Source organism: Portunus trituberculatus, chromosome 11 (assembly GCF_017591435.1).
Source record: "Portunus trituberculatus isolate SZX2019 chromosome 11, ASM1759143v1, whole genome shotgun sequence".
NCBI lineage: Eukaryota > Metazoa > Arthropoda > Malacostraca > Decapoda > Portunidae > Portunus > Portunus trituberculatus.
Genome location: NC_059265.1, coordinates 4,718,036 through 4,725,535, shown reverse-complemented (window position 1 = coordinate 4,725,535; position 7,500 = coordinate 4,718,036). Strand labels below are relative to the sequence as shown.

The 7,500-nt window shown below is 39.7% G+C and overlaps 1 protein-coding gene and 1 long non-coding RNA gene across 7 annotated transcripts in view; one reads left to right on the top strand and one right to left on the bottom strand.

Annotated features, from left to right (window-relative positions):
* Nucleotides 1–7,500, bottom strand: part of LOC123502382 — a 137,133-nt gene that overhangs the window by 28,391 nt on the left and 101,242 nt on the right. The gene's annotated exons all lie outside the window — the stretch shown is intronic.
* The window catches only part of LOC123502400, a 50,743-nt gene that overhangs the window by 1,262 nt on the left and 41,981 nt on the right, over nt 1–7,500 (top strand). The window contains exon 2 of the long non-coding RNA XR_006674014.1: nt 2,847–3,181. This is a non-coding gene — a long non-coding RNA (uncharacterized LOC123502400). The remainder of the gene's footprint in view (nt 1–2,846; nt 3,182–7,500) is intronic.

Sequence of the window (7,500 nt, the reverse complement as noted above, 5' to 3'; positions counted from 1 at the left end):
ATCTGAGCCCTCCATAAGGACGAGAATCCATCGCTTGTTGACGCGTACATCGTCCAGTCTGACAATGCGTACAGGTGTTAGACAAGTCCGGGATTCGGAAACTTCACCAGCCAGCCAGTTGGTTTCCTGACTTGAAAAGTTATTGGGAACTCGGCAGTCGTACTTCCGATCAGATCTCAAGTACAGACAGTACAGTGCTTCAATTACGTATAGTTATTATCATTATTAGAATTGCACGTGTTACATATTATTATTATTATTATTATTATTATTATTACTGCTACTGCTGCTACTACTACTACTACTACTACTACTACTACTACTACTACTACTACTACTACTACTACTACTACTACTACTACTAGACGTCTAAAGTAGGCGCTCGCTGGACGCACGCTGGTCATCACGCAGGCACGCAGGCATGCACACACACACACACACACACACACACACACACACACACACACACACACACACTGTACTCTCATTTTTTTCAGGTTAATATTGTTGAGTGCCTTAACAAGCTGACTGGTCCATCTATCAACTGGAGACACACTCACAACCTTACCACCAGTTATCTCGTCTTCAATAACACTCAAATGTTCCCTCATTTCTATAGACGCTACACTGAACATCCTGGCTCTGTCATTTACTTCTACTAATCTAAACTGGGAATCTTCACACATCATCACATTAAAACAAAATAAACATTCCCTATGAAATGAGGCGTTTTCAGTATTCTCCGCCAGTTTTTTCTCCCTCCAACCCCCCAACCCCCAGTTGGTAACTCCTTCCATGCCAGCAGTATACGTAAGCTTTACATACATATATTGTCTTAGATAGGCTGGCTGTTTCTCTCACCAATTTCTCTTTTCTAACTGACTGCCCTCACCTTCATTCTCATCACCTGATTGTTGTGTCATTAGTGATTGTTGTTATTATAATAATAATAATAATTATTATTATTATTATTATTATTATTATTATTATTATTATTATTATTAATATTGTTATTATTTGATTATTTATTGTATTACTACTACTATTACTACTACTACTATCATTATTATTTTATTTATTTATTTATTCAATATTATTTTAGTACTACTACTACTACTACTATTATATTATCACCATCATCATCATCATCATCATCGTATCATTATCATCATCACTACAATCACTTATTACTAGCAGTGTAATTATTCAAAGAAGCAGAGTTCACCAGCCCCACCCCTGCAGGTCATTAACCTGGTAACCTCCAAAGACCCTTGGTAATGTCAACAAAATGGTCTAACCGTGCACAAATCTCAAGGTAAAAATGTGTCCCAGTACTGAAGGGGTTAATTAAGAGAGGTAGTTTAATGTATCATCGGTACTGCTTAACTGCCTGACTGGCTAATAATTGCACTAACTTCATCACCACTCTCGTTAATGGCCAGTCTTCACTATCTTAACCCCTTCGGCACCGGGACGTATTTTCATCTATAGTTTTAAGTGTGATTAGACGATTGCATTGACATTATGAAGGGTCTATGGAGGTCAGAGGTTTAATGGCCAGAGTCTTCACTATTTCAATCCCCACGTGAGTTTGTGAAGCTGTATAAAATCATCAAATAGTAACCAGATTGAGTACGGAAATGTGTAATGGTACTGAAAGGGTTAATCCCCACGTAAGTTTCTGAATCTGTATGAAATTGCCAAGTAGTAAGCATTTAGCATGAATATCGTAATGTCACGGTACTGAAAGGGTTAGCTATCCATTCACTCGTTTCAGGCACCACTAGTTAGCCTCCTAATTCCTTCACCTCCCTCCGTCTTATTCATTCTGCTAACTTATTACATTTCCGTCTTTACAACTCAATTCAACTCACGGTTCCTTAGAAAAGTCATCCGTTCATGGTACGTTTTTACTCTTCATATTTTTTTTTAATATTGATTCGTTGATTTGCACGCAGGGTTCACTTGGGGAGAGAGAGAGAGAGAGAGAGAGAGAGAGAGAGAGAGAGAGAGAGAGAGAGAGAAAAAAATTATCTATCATAATCAATTATCCGTTAATGATTTTTTTTTTTTTTTTTTCGTTGATTTACAGACAGGGTTGACTTGAGAGAGAGAGAGAGAGAGAGAGAGAGAGAGAGAGAGAGAGAGAGAATGATTATTACCTATTATAATGAACTTCCCGTGAATGATACGTTTTTATTCTTTATTCGTTGATTTACAGGCAGGGTTCACTAGAGAGAGAGAGAGAGAGAGAGAGAGAGAGAGAGAGAGAGAGAGAGAGAGAGAGAGAGAGAGAGAATGATTATTACCTATTATAATCAATTTCCCATTAATGATACGTTTTTTTCTTTATTCGTTAATTTACAGGCAGGGTTCACTTAGAGAGAGAGAGAGAGAGAGAGAGAGAGAGAGAGAGAGAGAGAGAGAGAATTATTATTACCTATTATAATCAATTTTCCGTTAATGATACGTTTTTTTTCTTTATTCGTTGATTTACAGGCAGGGTTCACTTGGAGAGAGAGAGAGAGAGAGAGAGAGAGAGAGAGAGAGAGAGAGAGAGAGAGAGAGAGAGATTATTATCTATCATAATCATTTACTGAGAAGGAAGCTTCAAAATGTTACAACAAAATAATAAAAAAAAATCCTGTATTATTATAAGTACTACACGGAAGGTAAGAATGATTGATAAAACAAATATATGCAATTGTGTGTGTTTAACGGTTGGTTTGGAAGGAGTTAATATTGAGTGTGGCTAGTTCATATGCAGATGGTGGACCAGTCGTTAGATTCACCGGCAGCGTTTCATATGTTCGTTTGCGCTCAAATTGTTTTTCCCTTATCGGCAGGTTGGGGGGAGGGGGACGAGAACGAAGCAGGGTCAATAGCTCAGAATGACAGCTATACCAGTTTAACTCCAGACATCACGCCCGCTACATCTCACCTCTCCAGTCACCACGCCACTACGCCACCACCGACCCCTCGAGTCTACGCAGCCCGGTGTCCGTCTGTGTGTTGTCGTCGGGCGTGACGTGCAGCAAAGGCGGTAACAGCAACGGGAAGTTTTATCTACGTGATGGAGGTTTTTCGTGCGGCGAGGTGATGTGCCGCTGCTGTGAGATTAGCGGACCACCCCACCCCACTCTACAGCCACAGCACAGCATAGCCACAGCACAGCGGAGAGGTTGGTGGTGTGTATGTAAATGAATAGTGTCGGTGTTGTGTGTGCGTTGACTTGCTGTGGTGATAGGAAGTTGTTAGTCAGTAAATTGAGGGTGGTTAGGAATGTTGACTGATAAAGGATAACAGGATATGTGTAGGATGTGCACTGTGTCTATTGGAAGGTTAACTATACGGTGTCTGTCTGCGTGACTATGTAGGATGTATTAGGAACTAACGGTACGTATGAGTGTTAAATTTACTTGGTTTAGTTGTCAATTAGGGGCGATGGTTCAGAATAGATTTTGGGTAATGACCGTGGCAATGAAGTGTTTTGTGGTCATTGTAGTTGTGTAGGAAGAATTACGTTTAACCTCTTTCAGTACTGTGACGCATTTTCACCTTGAGGTGTGTGTACGATTAGATAATTCTATTGTTACAAAGCATGTATGGATGTCACAAGGTTAATGGCCTGTCTTCACTATTTTAATTCCTCGCGCTTGTATGAAATCACCAAATAGTGACAGAAGGAATATATGAAAACGCATCTTGGTGCTGAAGGGATTAAACGTGTCGCGTAACTATAGAACTCTAAGTTATATTTGAGGCTATAATGTTTCAGGTTAGTCATTGTGGTTCCCTCGTTATAGAATAGGTACCAGAATCGGCGAAAAGAATGAGTGGACAGGATTTCTTCACGTAACGAGGCTGGTGTTTCAAGGTACGTGCATTAGAGGCACGTGTTAGTATAACGGTAAGTGGGGATATAACCATAAAATTAGTTCTTGAAAGTGGTAGGCAGGCCTAAATCGTTAAGAGGTTCACGAGTGACGGTGGGGTTTTGTGAGTTTGTGAAGCTGTATAAAATCATCAAATAGTAACCAGAATGAGTACGGGAATGTGTAATGGTACTGAAAGGGTTAATCCCACGTAAGTTTCTGAATCTGTATAAAATTGCCAAGTAGTAAGCATATAGCATGAATATCGTAATGTCACGGTACTGAAAGGGTTAGCTATCCATTCACTCGTTTCAGAGCAGCAGAGAGAGAGAGAGAGAGAGAGAGAGAGAGAGAGAGAGAGAGAGAGAGAGAGAGATCTATCATCATTTACTAAGAAGGAAGCTTCAAAATGTTACAACAAAATAATAATAAAAAAATCCTGTATTATTATAAGTACTACATGTATTATTATAAATACTACACGGAAGGTAAGAATGATTGATAAAACAAATATATGCAGTTGTGTGTGTTTAACGGTTGGTTTGGAAGGAGTTAATATTGAGTGTGGCTAGTTTATATCCAGATGGTGGACCAGTGGTTAGATTCACCGGCAGCGTTTCATATGTTCGTTTGCCCTCAAATTGTTTTTCCCTTATCGGCAGGTTGGGGATGGGGGAGAACGAGAACGAAGCAAGGTCATTAGCTCAATGGCAGCTAGATCAGTATAACTCCAGACATCACGCCACCACCGACCCCTCGAGTGTACGAGTGATTGGGAGGAATGAAAGTGAGCGTGAATGGAGGCAAGAGGAGGCAGAGTGGAAACTGAATGCAGTGTGATAAGAGACAGAAGGGATGAATAAGTGGAGAGTGTGACCGAGTTAGGGCACTATGAAGACGTGTAAGGAATGGTGGTGGTGGTGGAGAAACTAAGTTGAGACGAGTGAAAGGGTTTCAGCCAGTTTTAGGACGGACAGAGGAGGAAATGGTGTTAGTGAGTTAGGGCTTATTATGGATGAAATGAAGACGTGAAGGGAAAGTGTGGTGTTGAAAATGTGTAGAGACGAGTGAAAGGCAGTGAAGGTGTGTTTAGGGCAATGTTGCGTTAGATGTAGGGATAATTAGTAAACAAGGTATTGCTGTTTTGTTAATTTTGTCCATTACAGGAGTTGACTATCCGAAGGCCTGACTCGCAGCGGCAATGAGCCTCGTGTACCTTGCATTACCTACGCCACCGCCGCAAGATGAGGGAAGAAGAGCTGTTTGGTAACCATATTAGGGCCCATATCACCCCCGAAGCTCATCATGGGTGTAACCACCTAGAACCTGGGTATCATGGTGACACGTAGGTAACTTTAAACCACTCGACAAATGGCATTGTTTTAAGGCTCACCACCTTATTCACTACGCCACCGCCTAGTGTGGCATGGTAACAGTGTGGCCTGGTACATGTGAAGGTAATCGGTTAATTTTTGTCCATTACAGGAGTTGGTGATCCAAAAGCCGCCCCACAGCCGCTACTGCTACTCGGAAGGTTTCTGCCTTGCATCGGGCCTTCACTGCCGGCCCGCTAACACGTGCCGCCGTCGCCGCTACTGACAGGGATTTCGCCTCGCTGCGGCCTGGCAAACACCTTCTACGTCGCCGCTATTGACACTGAGGGACTTCGCCTCGCAGCGGCCTGGCAAACACCTGCTACATCACCACTACCGCTGCCGCCGCCGTCCAGTGAGAGATTCATCTCTGACATCCTGCCATTCAACGCCTGCTGCCACCACCACCACCTCCTTATGGTTCTGTCACTGTACTGAAGCTGTTGTCATGATTGAATAATAAATTGTGAAGAAATCTTTATGGTTTTGGTGAATTTCCTTTCCTGGGAAATATTTGTGGGTGTTTCAGTGAGTAGTAACCTCAGGCTGGCTTAGGTCACACTACCTGACCCAATTGCCTCCATTAACCACTCACTCTAAACGATAAATAGCCAGAAAAAAAAAAAAAAAAACGCGATAATTTCACTTTTTTATCATAAGCAGACAAGACAAAATAAATTGAGAAAATATTCTGCAAGTGGGAAAAAAAAAAAAATAGCAAGATAAATAAAATGAAAAATGGTCCAAAATTACTATATATAAAAAAAAAGGCAAAAAATGGTGAAAAACAAAAATGGATTTTAAATACTGCAGGCCAGAAAACAGCAAAAAACAAAAATAACTAAAACTGCAAAAAATGGTCAAAAACTGGCAAAAACAAAACAAAACAGGCCCTAAAACTGCAGAAATTGGTCAAAAACTAGCAAAAACCCCAAAACGGGCCTAAAACTGCAAAAAATGGTAAAAAACTGGCAAAAACAAAACAAAACAGGCCCTAAAACTGCAGAAATTGGTCAAAAACTAGCAAAAACCCCAAAACGGGCCCTAAAAATGTACTTAAGTCGAAAATACTCGAAAGAGTCTCCGGAGATAAGGCAGATCCATATTGGAGTTAAAATTAAATGCAAGAGTCTCCCTAGACTTTTATTCAATTCTTTACATTATTACATTGCCTGGAAGTCTACAAATATTTTTTACTAAAAAATTTAAACAAAACATACAAAGAATACAGTGAAAAGTCTACACAAATTTTCAACTTAGTATAAAAACTGAGGAAAATCTATATAGAAAACTCTACACAAAGTATAAAAACAGTGAGCAAAATCTATACAGAAAACTCTACACAAATTTTCAACTTAATAAAAAAAACATTAAAAATGAACTTAGTATAAAAACAATGTGTAAATTCTATACAGTGAAAAAGTCCACAATAATTTTCAACTTAAAACAAACATTTACAACAATTTACAATATAAAACAGACATTTACAACATAATATAAAACAAACATTTACAACAATTTACAATATAAAAGACATTTACAACAATTTACAACCTAACAAAAAAATCTGCACAAATTTTCAACTTCACAAAATGTTTTCAAACAGTTCTTTCATGTTAACAAATATTCAAAGATAAAAATGTTTAGTTTTGAAGAGACAGTCTTACAAACAAACTGTTTCAACAATCAGAGAGAGGGATAGAGAGAGAGAGAGAGAGAGAGAGAGAGAGAGAGAGAGAGAGAGAGAGAGAGAGAGAGAGAGAGAGAGAGAGAGAGAGAGAGAGAGAGAGAGAGAGAGAGAGAGAGAGAGAGAGAGAGAGAGAGAGAGAGAGAGAGAGAGAGAGAGAGAGAGAGAGAGAGAGAGAGAGAGAGAGAGAGAGAGAGAGAGAGAGAGAGAGAGAGAGAGAGAGAGAGAGAGAGAGAGAGAGAGAGAGAGAGAGAGAGAGAGAGAGAGAGAGAGAGAGAGAGAGAGAGAGAGAGAGAGAGAGAGAGAGAGAGAGAGAGAGAGAGAGAGAGAGAGAGAGAGAGAGAGAGAGAGAGAGAGAGAGAGAGAGAGAGAGAGAGAGAGAGAGAGAGAGAACAATAAAAACAAAAACAAATAGTAATAATATACATGAAAACAATACATTTTTAAAACAACATACACACATTAATCTTGTGCCCTCCACACATCCTTGCTAATATCAATGAAATGGTCTAATGGTACAAAAATCTCAAGGTAAAAATTTGTCCTAGTACTGAAGGGGTTAAAA